This window comes from Artemia sp. Qi Xiang Cuo, chromosome 3 (assembly GCF_049724085.1).
Source record: "Artemia sp. Qi Xiang Cuo chromosome 3, ASM4972408v1, whole genome shotgun sequence".
Lineage (NCBI taxonomy): Eukaryota > Metazoa > Arthropoda > Branchiopoda > Anostraca > Artemiidae > Artemia > Artemia sp. Qi Xiang Cuo.
The window spans coordinates 48,155,335-48,169,206 of record NC_142796.1 but is presented as its reverse complement, the minus strand read 5'-3'; the positions used below and the strand labels follow the sequence as shown (position 1 = coordinate 48,169,206).

The following is a 13,872-nucleotide window of genomic DNA, read 5'->3' as shown; positions in this document are numbered from 1 at the left end:
CTGTAAAAAAAGAAGCTGAAATATTATTGAGACAATTAAATCAAACTGAAACTCAATTTGATGGGACGAAGGAAAGGAAAACAAGGAGAGGTAGAAAGGAGATTAAAAAGAATAAAATAATATGCAAATTGATTCTCTGAAAGAAAAAAAATTCACCAGAACTACCAGTGTTGATTTTAATTTTTTTAATAGCAAACAAATTTTTAAATAATAAAACGTTTTATAGACTTATTTTACGGCTAATCTGTACCTAAAATAAACTTGAAGAAGTCACCACACAGAAAATTCAACTAGGTAAGTCTCAATGAACACATATCCAGCCCAATCCCTAAAAACTTGATCCAAAAAATTCAACCCTTGAAAACTCGGTTCTATACGTTTACCCCCCCCCCCCCGTGGAAAATAAGGCGTTCTCAAATTGTGAGTGTTTTTTGAGTGTTTTTTCCTTAGGGGGAAGGAATTTTGGTACTTGTGTATTATGCGCCACTCACTCAAGTTTACGCTGCGTAAAATTCGAGAACTCACCGAATTTTTCGTTTGTTTCTTTGTTACTTTATGAATAAATTTGGGCTATAGATTTGCACATTAGGGGGGGGGTTAAGTATAGCGGGTCTGCGTGCAAAATGTGTTTGGTACAATTATTCTGCATATTAGGTAGATAGATATACCTAATATATCTTATGCATTTATATCTTATGTATTTTAAAGCCAAATATACGGCCATGGTTTTTCCTAACGCCGCCTTGGTTTTTGCTATAACTAATCCAAACAATTATATAGAATAAAAAACTGGAGCCTTTTATACGCTACTTCCGTCTCGACCCCTTCTCAAAAATATTCTTTGCTCTTTTCTGCCAAAAGGATTAGGTCTATGTTCATCCATGAACAAAGATATAATCAATCCACTCAAAATTCAACTAGGCATAACTATGTTAGGCTCAACAAAAGCAAAATACTTAAACGAAACTCAGCCCAGCAAAAACCTATGTACAAAAATTTGCCCAAACAAAACTCAACTTTTAAGCATTAAAATTGACCTTGTTTCCTGGAGGTATAATTCTTGGGTTCAAATTTAATTAAGGTTTCATTTTTTATTCTCACGAGTTGCATTTAACTGGGACTCAACGTTGATGACGATAATATTTGGTGATGATGATGACTTAGTCCAAACTTCCTTGGACTGAACTTGAGCCAACACAGGCTGAGTCCATTCTTTCATCTACTAGGTTCAGCAAGTATAAGCTGGGTATTCAATCAGCCATTAGAGCATTCAAAGTCAAAGAAGGGGTTCTAAGACATTTCAATTTTGTTGATAAAATTAATGTCAAGTTCAAATCCTTTCTTCCACAGCATAGATCCCCTTACTGAAACTATAAAAACAACCAAGTGTTTCCGAGGGAAGGTAAAGAGCAACATCAAAACTTAAAACAAACAAAAATATGCTGCATATGAGGATGGATGCCCCTCCTCAATCCCCCACTCTTTATGCTATAGTTTCCAAGTCCTTTAAAAATGCTTCCCATTTTAATCCAACAGCTTTTACGTTTAAGCAGTTGTTTTTAAGGAATAAAATAACCAAAGTTGGCAAAAAGTCTAACTTCATCATAAAGAACAGGGAGTTGAGGAGGGGGCAGCCATCCTCACATACATAATAATTTTTGTTTGCTTTAAGTTTTAGTGTTGCTCTTTACTTTCATTTGGAAAAAACCTTGTTTTTTTTTATTCACTTTCCATTTGTTTTAATATCATACCAAGGATTGCTTTTAATGCAAGGAGAGCTACTAGTCTCTCAAACACAACTATTTAAATCAAACAGCAAGTTCTGCACAGCAATGCTTTGAGAAAATAGCTCATTAGGCTCATTTACTTCATTCAATTTTTGAAACAAAGTGCTATTAAACAAAATAAACTACCATATATATATATATATATATATATATATATATATATATATATATATATATATATATATATATATATATATATATATATATATATATATATATATATATATATATATATATATATATATATATATATATATATATATATATATATATATATATATATATATATATATATATATATATATATATATTTGCTGAACATCCATTTTTATAGGATCTGATTTCTCCTGGGACCCATTGTGATTATCACTGTTGTTCTCTTTTTTTTTTACCACAGATTGTTTTTACAATTTGTTGTGATCATCCCTGTTGCATTCCTTCTAACCACAGATTTCTTTGTGCATTATATTCATTAGAAAATTGCAATTTTACTTTGACTTCTAACAGAAGATTTCTTTGTGCAATATATTTATTTACTATTCAATGTGATTTTTACTGTTTCTTGTTCCCTGCCTTGATTTTACTTTGTCTCATCTAACATCAGATTTCCTTGTGCAATGTTTTCCTTAGCAGTTCAATGTGATTTTTGCTGTCTCTTGTTCCATGTCTTTTTCTTTAACTGTTCAGTCATTTGTCATCTTGTGTAATTTTGCTTGCCCCATAGTCTATGGTTTTTGTGTCATAGTCAGGTCATAGATACTAAGAACAATATAATGACTCTGGGGGGGGGGGGGGAATTGATGTAACTTAAGCTTCTGAAATGTATGTAAATATGACATTATTTGCATGATTTTTCTTTTCATTACTAAGGCCCTAACAAATTTTCTCAAACTAATAACCTATCTAGATCAATTTTTAAGACCAGAAAATCCCAGGGTGCCAATTTTCCAAAAAAAATATGGAGCCAATTTCAAGAAAAAAAAACATAAATAAATATATAAATACATACACAGTTGCTTGTCTAAAGAGAGTAGATATACAGAACCGTTCATAGGAGGAGGGACAGGGGTACCATAGCTGGGGGTTTATATATTTGTTAGTACATATATTATAATCATAACTTTGTTTTGGAGTTTGGGTTCCTATTGATAAGGGTTGTTCTTTACTTATGGCTTGTTAAAATGAAGTGTTTTATTAAGGGCTCTTCTAAATGTAAAGGAGGCTATTACTGCCTCCTTCAACTCCCCTACCCCCTGAAAAATTTTCTGACAGTGCTTCTAATACCCCTACCCTACTTCTTGTCTTGGTAATCATCCAGAGACTATCTTATATGTTCCACAGAAAAAAATTGTCTAGAATAAGAGGAGTGCTATCACATTGCAGCACCCTTACTACAAGCATAGTCTGAAAATCCTGTGAATCAAGGGAGATTATTAATTGATCTTTATCCCCCCCCCCAAAAAAAACTCCTTTTATATTCGTATGAAGGCTCACAGAGAGGTAGGAATTTTGGGCATAAAAATACTCTTGTTGAGTTTCAAGCACAATCCTCCCACCAATGCAATGACACACCAGCCCTCTTTTATAAGGACTGATGTGTAATTATAAACTACAATACATAGGTTTACTAAATCTCATATGAATCAATTTAATCAAATGAAGCTTTAAAATAAATGTATGTATAAACCATTGATTTTATGTAAACTTTGCATATCATTAGGGATGAATGCACCCCCATGCAGCATTACTGACTCTGAAAGCTCAATATATAGTTTGTTTTGTTGATAATTTTAAATGTGTTGGTTATATTAATATTATCACTTGATGGCTTTTTGGAACTCTTTAGGCCAAAATTGTTGTTTGGACTCACAAAATGGTGCAAAAAAACAATTTGCTGTGGGATGTTTTTTTTGCTACTTAGAGCAATAGATCTTTTAATTTGTTTTTGAATAAGCCTTTCCCCAATTTTCTAGAATCATTGGTTTACCATGGTCACCCCTGGAAAAAAAAAAAAATAAATAAAGAAACATCTATGATCTTTCTTCTTAGAAAAAATCCAAATTCCACATTTTTTTTTATAGGTGCTTGAAAACTATGCAATAGGGTTCTCTGATATGCTGAATTTAATGGTGCAATCTCCATTAAGATCACTTTGACTTTTGCAAGTGTTTTCCCCTTATTCAAAAATAGAGCATTTTTTTTAGATTTGAGTAACTTTCTACATATTTGATTGACAGCGATTTTAGAGCAACAACTCAGAAATGGAGCAAATTTTGGTAGCTAACTGAATGCGCCAATGATTTTAGGATATTCCGAATCAGGATAGTCTGATTCTTTTGACATATATATTGTTATCAAAATTCTGTCATTTAGTATTTGATTATTATTAGCCTGTGTTGCTTCTTACTTACAGTTTGATACCATGAACTGTTTGATAAAATCACTTAAAAATGTGTGAATACAAAGCATTCATAAACAATTGTTTAAAAACTGTATTCCTTAATTGGAATCTTTGCTAAAACAAATATTTTTTCCCAGTATCTTTTTCCCAGTTTCATTTGCTTTAAGTTTCAAAATCTTTTTGTTTTTCATTTCGATAGTAACACAGGGCCCAGTTGGTCTAGTCACCCTTTATCTGACTCTGAATAGGGGGGGGGGGATTAAATTTGCAAGTGAATTGATTATTACATTGAAAAGAACACAACAATGGAATCAAGTAGTGTGTTCACCCTGTCTCTATGTCAGATATGGAATTTTGCATATGTAAACCAAATTTATGGTTCTTTTTCTTGCTATTTGTTGCTGTTGTCATTACTTGTTTGCCATTAAATTAATATAGAGAAAAAAATCTACCAACAAAAAAATCATTGAGTGTATAAAATTTGGAATATGTACAAACAAGTCCATCAGGAGGTAGGGGGAGTAAATTTTATTTGTATGCATTAAGAAATAATTTCACATTATTTCCTTCTGGAGGGTGGGAATACTAAACTTATACGCTACCTGCATCTTCTTTGAAATGATTCAACAAAGTGAATAACAATGGAAAGAAACAGGATAATCTGATTAATAGCCACATCCACATTGGCCTATTATTAGGGAATAATTTCATTGTTTTAGTGTTTTCTTTTAAGTTTCTAAGATATTCCTAGGGCTACATATGGGACCATTAAGGGTGTATGTGCATTATCAGAAAGTGACCATGATATTTGGGAGTAGCATAAAACAAGGAATCTAACATTAACTATTTTTATCTGTTTAGTATGTTGGTAAATATGCAGTTTCCAACGTAATTTAGCTAGGATAAAACTGAATATATCACTTAATGTCCTTTTTTATGCTCTTTCATAATTCAATAGTTGCTTCTGAGGAAAATTACACTTTGAAGCCTTAGAGGACTAAAAGGACTGAAAACAACCCATAGTAACCAAAAGTTTAAAACATGTTTCTAAAAAAAAACTGTCTAGTGAGAAAAAATTGTCATTTGTAGCTGATTCAGGAATAGTAATTATTTTTTTCCTAGTCTTAATAGTAAAATGTTGTTTTGAAAAAAATTTTTTAAAAAGAACTAGATACCCCTAAAAAATAATCTCAGTTTTGCTGTTTTTATGAGTTCAGTTAAATGCTTTTAATTTGTATAAAGTACAAAAACACCAGTACAAAATACTCCACTCAAATTGTTCCTTTTGCCAAAATATGACAAAATTAAGGATGACATTTTCGTTTATCCTGCTCTGTATCAGCTCAACCTCTGGCTGCCTTCTTTTTCGCGCATCTTCCAGCTCAAAGCCTCAATCATACTTTGTGCAAGACTTATTTCTACAAAGTCTATGGCATCTATGGCTTTTTTCAGCTTCTCATTAGTTTCTTGAAGAAGCCTTTCTGATACTTGTCTCTTCTCTGTTTCAACTGACTTCTTCTCAATCAAATCTTTTTTCAGGTGTTCAATTGTCTTCTTCTCAGATAACATCCTTGTTTTCCTCTTCTTCTTCTTTTCTTTTGGACTTCTCTTCAGCCTGTCTAGATTGCTTAGCTTCCAGGTACAGTTTATAGCTCTAGCATGCATTTTGCTCCAAATTCAACAGCTCTCTGGTAATAGGGACTAACTTGGGCCTGTTCTCAAACTTCTTCAGAGCATCAGACACTATCAGTCTAGCATTGAGCATTTTCAATTTCATCAATGATTTTTCCTCAGTCATGATCTGTCCTCACTGGGAAAAATAATATTCAACATCAGCATTCCCATGTGACATCCAGAGAGCTGCTTTTACTATTTTTGAAACAAAGGGATATTTTGTCTGTCATGCTGGTTTTTCAGACTACAAACCAAGTTCCATAGAACATCAATCCTCCATGAAGCCATGTTCTTAGGCAAACTCGGTTCCAGCAGGAGTAAGTTCCATTTGCCACTGACAGCTTCAGAATTCACACAGAAAGGCATAAATCCAACAATCTTCAGAAAGTTGCTTGTTCTTGTCTCAGGATTTGAATCATCCAGCTGCAGGCACCAGAAATGCTGAAGGGCACTTTGACCTAGTGATTTTTCTTCAATATTGTGGCAAGCAGCCAGGTAAACAGTTTTGGCACTACTCCTGAAGTTCAGAGCATCAACTTTTTGTGCCTTCAACAGGCATTCTTCTACACCATCACCACATGCAACTTTATTGGATGGAAGAAAATCCCTGCTTTAATGGGAGAGCTCAGAAAAAGGTTTTTCTTTCCCCTTCTGAATTGACAAAACAGCTGTTTTGTCTGCTTGACAAAACAGCTGGCAGTCATCATTACTAGTCAACACATTTTGTCATACAGAATGTGACTTCCTAAAGGGCTCATTTGATTAGAATTGAAAGTTTTAATTCACTTTTTAAGAGTCAAAAGTGATTAGAGGGCACCTTGCATCCCCCCACACTCCATTTATTTTTTCCCAGAGGTACTTCATATAGAAGGGCTTGTTGTATAAACTTCAAAGGGGGCTCATTTGATTGAAAATTGAGAGTTCTAGTGCACTTTTTAAGAGTTGAAAGTGGTCAGGGAGCAACTGCCCCCCCCAAGCCCTTTTCCTCCAAATACATCTAATAACAAATTTGAGGTAGCCATTTTGTTAAAAATAGTTCAAAGGTCAGATAATAAAAACTCCTGTGTCGACTCAACCCCCCTCCCCCCAGGGCCCAGGGCAGGCGTTGTAAGTATTGCTTTGGGGGCATATATGGTTCTTATGGAAGGTATGCTTGTATAAACTTTGGAGGGCTGATATGATTGGAAATTGAAAGTTCTCATTCAATTTTTAAGAGTCCAAAGAGATCAGAGGGCAACTAGCCCCCTCTCCATGCCCTATTTTCCTCTAACCCATCTGATAAGAACTTTGAGAGAGCCATTTTTTCAAAATATTTCAAAGGTCAGATAACAAAAACTCTGGGGACAACACAACCCCCCATGACCCAGGGGCAGGTATTGCAAGCTACTGGGGCCGTATATGGTTTTTATGATAGAGATGGTCATATAAACTCCAGAGAGGGTTCATTTGATTGGAAATCAAAAGTTGTAGTTCATTTTCTCAGAGTGAAAAAAGATTGGTACAAGTGAGTTTAGTACAAGTAGTAGCCTAGTAGTAGCAGTATTCTAAACTGAAGACTGGCAGGATAATACAAGATACTAGGGCATGATACTCTTGGGGTAGTTATGATACTCTAGGGTAGATACTCTTGTAGGATCAATACAAGATACTAAGGCCTCTATCTAAAATTGTTCCTTTTTTCAAATTGGCTCTATTTGTTGCTATGAGCCCACTGATGATGAGAAGCAACCACATAAGATAATGGAAAGCCTACAAAATCAGCATAAGTTTGTATATAGATTAGGGCTATATCTGATCCTATTAGGAGGGGGCTAGGATCTAACTGTAGTAGCAGTGATTATTATAGGCTAGGCTATTGATAAATATTTACCAAATCATATTATTGACTTACAAATAAAGTGAATGTAAATATTTACCAAATCATATTATTGAGTTACAACTAGAGTGAATATACCACTTGATGCCCTTTTTTATGCTCTTTCCAAATATAATAATCATTTTTGTCGGAAATGAATTTTACCCCCACCCCTATATATATCAATTCAGGGTATATATTTGCACATTAGGGGGGGGGTGGCAAATTTTATTTATGATGTAAATAGGAGATAAGTTTAAACTTTACCCGCACCCCCCGTATGTGCAAATATATACCCTGAATTGGTAGGCTATATAGCCTAAGGGTGGGGGTAAAATTCATTTCTGACAAAAATGATTATTATATTTGTAAAGAGCATAAAAAAGGCATCAAGTGGTATCTTCACTTTAGTTGTAACTCAATAATATGATTTGGTAAATATTTACCAAAGTGAATATACCACTCAATGCCTTTTTTTATGATCTTTCCAAATATAATAATCATTTTTGTTGGAAATGAAGGTAAAATTCTACTTTAGCTACTTTTGACTATCTTGGAAAGGGGTTAGGTTAACAAAATGAAACTTTCAGGGATGGGTCTACAGGCTAAAGTATGTCCTGGGAAGCTATTTTGAAGTACCCACCTCCACTCCTTCTCCCTCTAGAGGGCCCTGACCTTTGATGACCTTTAAAAATATGTGTGTTATAAAAGTTAAACCTTGAAAAATAGATCTTCTGCTTAAATGAAGTACAACAAAATTGTTTTCAGCTTCAAAACTTTGCTCAATACCAATTTATAAGGTTTTAAAGATATGCAAATACATTTCCTAAATTTTGAAAATAAGACATTGATATGGCTTAAAATTCTACTCAAATAACTAAAATTTTATTTTCAAAACTAAAGCCAGAGAAAAAGAATCTGATAACTGAAAATTAAGGTAAAATGTTGTTTTGTCAAAATTTCAATGGGTAATGGGTATTTCAAAAACATCTTCCAATGACATAAAAAACATCTTCCCATAACATAAATTGTCCTCTAAAGTTGATTCTGATGTTTGTAGCGCTCTATGTCTTAGCGCTTTAGAAATATTTAAAAAGCTCCTAAGGTAGAATTTTAGAAAATTTTGAGTTTGGGGGAAGGGGGATTTTAAAATCCTCTTCCCGTGATATAACGTGTCCTCTGAAGTCGATTGTGATGTTTTTAGCACTGTATCTCTTAGTACTTTAGAAATATTTAAAAAGCTTCTAAATTATAATTTTTTAAAATTTTGAGTTTGGGTGGAGGGGGGATTTTAAAAACCTCTTCCCGTGATATATCGTGTCCTCTGAATTCGATTCTTATGTTTTTAGCCCTCTATCTATTAGTGCTTTAGAAATATTTTAAAAGCTTCTAAAGTAGATTTTTGGAAAATTTTGAGTTTGGGGGGAAGGGGGATTTTAAAAACATCTTCCCGTGAAATAAGGTGTCCTCTGTAGTATATTCTGATGTTTTTAGCACTCTATCTATTATAGCTAGAGAAATATTTAGAAAGCTACTAAAGTAGAATTTTTTAAAGTTTTGAGTTAGGGAGGCCGGGGGATTCAAAAAACCTCTTGCTCTAACATAATTTGTCCTCTTAAGTTGAGTCTGAGTTTTTTAGAACTCTATGTCTGAGTGGTTTAGAAATATTTAAAAATCTACTAAAGAAGAATTTTAGAAAATTTTTAGATTGGGGGGAAGGGGGATTTTAAAAACCACTTCCCGTGATATAACTTGTCCTCTGAAGTTGATTCTGATGTTTTTAGCACTCTATGTCTTAGAGATTTAGAAATATTTAAAAATCTACTAAAGTATAATATTTAAAAATTTTGAGTTTGGGAGGAAGGGGGATTTTCAAAACAACTTCCCGTTATATAAAGTGTCCTCTGAAGTCGATTTTGATGTTTTTAGCACTCTATGTCTTAGCGCTTTAGAACTATTGAAAAAAGCTTCGAAAGTAAATTTTTTGAAAATTTTGAGTTTGGGGGAAGGGGGATTTCAAAAACATCGTCACGTGATATAAGGTGTCCTCTGAAGTTGAGTCTGATGTTTTTAGCACTCTATCTATTAAAGCTTTAGAAATATTTATAAAGCTTCTAAAGTAGAATTTTGGAAAATTTTGAGTTAGGGGGGAAGGGAGATTACAAAAACATCTTCCCGTAAAATAATTTGTCCTCTGAAGTCAATTCTGATCTTTGTAGTGCTCTATCTCTTAGTGCTTTAGAAATATTTAAAAAAGCTTCTAAAGTAAAATTTTGGAAATTTTTGAGTTTGGGGGGAAGGGGGATTCTAAAAACATCTTCCCGTGATATAACGTGTCCTCTGAAGTCGAGTCTCATGTTTTTAGCACTCAATGTCTTAGAGCTTTAGAAATATTTAAAAATCTACTAAAGCATAATTTTTGAAAATTTTGAGTTTGGGGGAAAGGGGGATTTTAAAAACATCTTCCCGTGATATAACGTTTCCTCTGAAGTCGATTCTGATGTTTGTAGCACTTTGTGTCTTAGCGCTTTAGAACTATTTAAAAAAGCTTTTAAAGTAAATTTTTGGAAAATTTTGAGTTTGGGGGAAGGGGGATTTCAAAAACATCTTCCCATAACATAATTTTTCCTCTGAAGTCGATTCCGATATTTCTAGCGCTCTATGTCTTAGCGCTTAAGAAATATTTAAAACACCTTCTAAAGTAGAATTTTGGAAAATTTTGAGTTTGGGGGGAAGGAGGATTTTCAAAACCTCTTCCCGTAGAGTGCTTTGAAAATCCTCCTTTAAGGAGGATTTTCAAAACCTCTTCCCATACCACTATATGTTTTAGCGCTGCAGAAATATTTAAAAAGCTCCTACAGTAGAATTTTAGAAAATTTTGAGTTTTGGGCGAAGGGGGATTTTAAAAACCTCTTCCCGTGATATAACGTGTCCTCTGAAGTTGATTCTGATGGTTTTAGTACTCTATGTCTTAGCGCTTTAGAAATATTTAAAAAAGCTTGTACAGTATAATTTTTGAAAATTTTGAGTTTGGGTTGAAGGGGGTTTTTAAAAACCTCTTCCCGTGATATAACGTGTCCTCTGAAGTCGATTCTGAAACTTGTAGCGCTCTATCTATTAGTGCTTTAGAAATATATAAAAAAGCTTCTAAAGTAGAATTTTGGAAAATTTTGAGTTTGGGGGGAAGGGGGATTTCAAAAACCTCTTCCTGTGATATAACGTGTCCTCTGAAGTTGATTCTGATGTTTTTAGCACTCTATGTTTTAGCGCTTTAGAAATATTTAAAAAGCTTCTAAAGTAGAATTTTGGAAAATTTTGAGTTTGGGTGGAAGGGGGATTTTCAAAACCACTTCCCGTGATATAATGTGTCCTTTGAAGTCGATTCTGATGTTTTTAGCACTCTATCTATTAGTGCTTTAGAAATATTTAAAAAGCTTTTAAAATAAAATTTTGGAAAATTTTGAGTTAGGGGGGAAGGGGGATTTTAAAACCCTCTTCCCGTGATATAACGTGTCCTCTGAAGTCAATTCTGAAACTTGTAGCGCTCTATCTATTAGTGCTTTATAAATATTTAAAAGCTTCTAAAGTAAAATTTTGTAAATTTTGAGTTTGGGGGGAAGGGGGATTTTAAAAACCTCTTTCCGTGATATAACGTGTCCTCTGAAGTCGATTCTGATGTTTTTAGCACTTTATCTATTAATGCTTCCTAAACATCTTCCTATGACATAATTTGTCCTCTAAAAAGGATTAGGTTATTTTTACTGATCTCTCTTGTGAAATCCTTTCCCTAATTAATACAGTTTAAATGGTCTTATCAACAGAGTTGTTTGGCATGTGCCTGCTACCCTTAAGGGTAAGGGTGTCTGATAAGGCAAGTATGACATCACAACTAACAGTCAGCATGGGTTGAAAATTAAATGGCTTAGGATTTAAATAGGATTTTGGAATATATTTTAATGAACAAGGTTAAAAGCAGAAGTTGTGTAAGGTAAGCAGTGATTTATATTTATGATAGTAATATAGGATGAAATATGAGTTAAAAACAACTAGTAATGTGCAGTAATTTACCATTATATAGAGGGGGGATGAGTGGAGGGAGGTACTTCAAAGTACCTGCCCGGGACAAACCTTAGCATGTACATCCATCCCTGAAAGTTTCATTTTCCTAACCTAACCCCTTTCTAAGATAGCCAAAAGTAACTAAAGTAGAATTTTACCGGCTATTATATTTGGACAGAGCATAAAAAAAGGCATTGAGTGGTATATTCACTTTATTTGTAAGTCAATAATATGATTTGGTAAACATTTACTGCATTTCTGTACTAGGTGACCCCGCATACCTCAGCACCTCTAAAGGGGAAATGTTGTACTACTTAATTGCTCCAAGCCAATAAATTAAATTTAATACAGCTTTTATGGAACAAGTATAATCACCTATGGAACTTGAAAAATTTAGGTGCCAGGTTTGCATAGGTATGGAATCATCTCCAGAGACGCGGACAAAGGGTCACTTTTTTTGTGTGGAGAGGATAGGTTTTGTCAGTACTTTTTGTATGTGTTTATACTTTGATGAATACATATGCTAGCCTACTCATTGGGCCTATGAGAACCAGTGAGTTAAAAGCCTTATTGAAAATTTATCTAACCATGATAGGAAATAAAGTAGACCAAAATTTTGAATAGTTTTTAATAAAACTTATCAGGAGCGAGTGCAGACTCTCGTCACTGAAAACATACCAGTATTAAAATATTTTTCATGAAAATAAGTGCATCTGCTATTTCTTCTCTAAAAATGTCAGTATATAAATTTGATATTCAAATTCAATTAGCAAAATAATTTTCGTACTACTCGGGTTCGAGTTTGACCAATAAAAAGTAAAATTGCGCTTATTTTTCTTGCGCAAAACAGTAACGCACAAAGAATACACAAAAATACAACATCTTTTATATTCAATTGGTCAATTCCTTTTGGTAAAATCTAAGCCATAAAACTAAAAACATGAAGTCGGGTAGAAAGTTTAGTTTTTATAGATATATTTCTGAATTTCATCAGCTCTGCAGAAATACGTTCATATCAACGCAATCATAGAACTGTCATGACAAAGGAACTTCCAGCACAAAGAAGTTGAGGTTTCACAAGTAGTGCAGAAATGACCAATCGTGTACATCACACAAACAAACTAATGAACACACAATAACACAAAATGATTGAGAGTGGGTCTCCAAAATTTTTCCCAGAGGCACTTCATATGGAAGAGGTGATCGGGAAAACTTCGGAGCGGGCGTATTCTATTGGAAATGGAAAGTTCTATTGCCCTTTTTAAGAGTAAAAAGTGATCAGGCAACGTCTCCTTTTCCCCAAATATATCCGATCAAAATTTGAGTTAGCCATTTTGTTTAAAATAGTCCAAAGATCAAATAACAAAGACTCCGGGGTTGACATAACCCCTAAAAGCTCAGAGACATGGGTCGTAATTTAATCCTCGGGGGCGTATAAGGTTTTATGGAAGTTCTAGTTCCCGTTTTAGCAGTCCAAAGTAATCGAAGGGCAACTACCCCCCCTCCAAGCCGAAGCCCTCTTTCCCCCAAATACATCCAATCGAAATGGGGATGGGTGATGGAGACAATCCTAAGCTTAGGGCCAGAAATGGCGGAGAGCAACGGAGCGAATCCTAAGCCTAGAGCCTGAAATGGCGGAGGGTGACAGAGAGGTGGAGGGTGGAGATATGAGTAGCGTGGGAGATAGTATGCGTTTTGAGTGAAAGTCTTGCCTCGCTCTTTACGCTAAAGTTTTCAGTACTTTTAAAATAACTTCTTATTGTTCTAATTAAAAGACCTTTGTGTTTCAGGAGTTGTTCTTAAGAATTGGGGCAAAACTCAAGCTTTAGTGTAAAGAACGGGGTGTTCAGGAGGGGGCCACCCCCTTCACATACGTAATAATTTTTGGTAGTTTTAAGTTTTAATGTTGCTCCTCACTTTCAGTTGAAAAAACTTGCTTTATTTTTTATTTAATCTCTGATCGTTTTTTTAAATAATGCCGGGAAATCTGGCTGTGCCTACAAAGTTAAATACACCCCCTTCGACGGAATTATCTTCTAGACAATTCAATCCCGGTGAAAATTTACTTCGCACAATTATCCTTAACATCTCCACGC

General features: G+C 34.1%; 1 protein-coding gene across 1 annotated transcript in view; it reads right to left on the bottom strand.

The window, feature by feature from the left end:
* Positions 1-12,507, bottom strand: part of ND-42 (NADH dehydrogenase (ubiquinone) subunit ND-42) — a 32,777-nt gene extending 20,270 nt beyond the window's left edge. The window contains exon 1 of the mRNA XM_089086027.1: positions 12,455-12,507. The gene's annotated coding sequence lies outside the window, so the exon portion shown is untranslated. The remainder of the gene's footprint in view (positions 1-12,454) is intronic.
* Between the last annotated feature and the right edge of the window lie 1,365 nt (positions 12,508-13,872).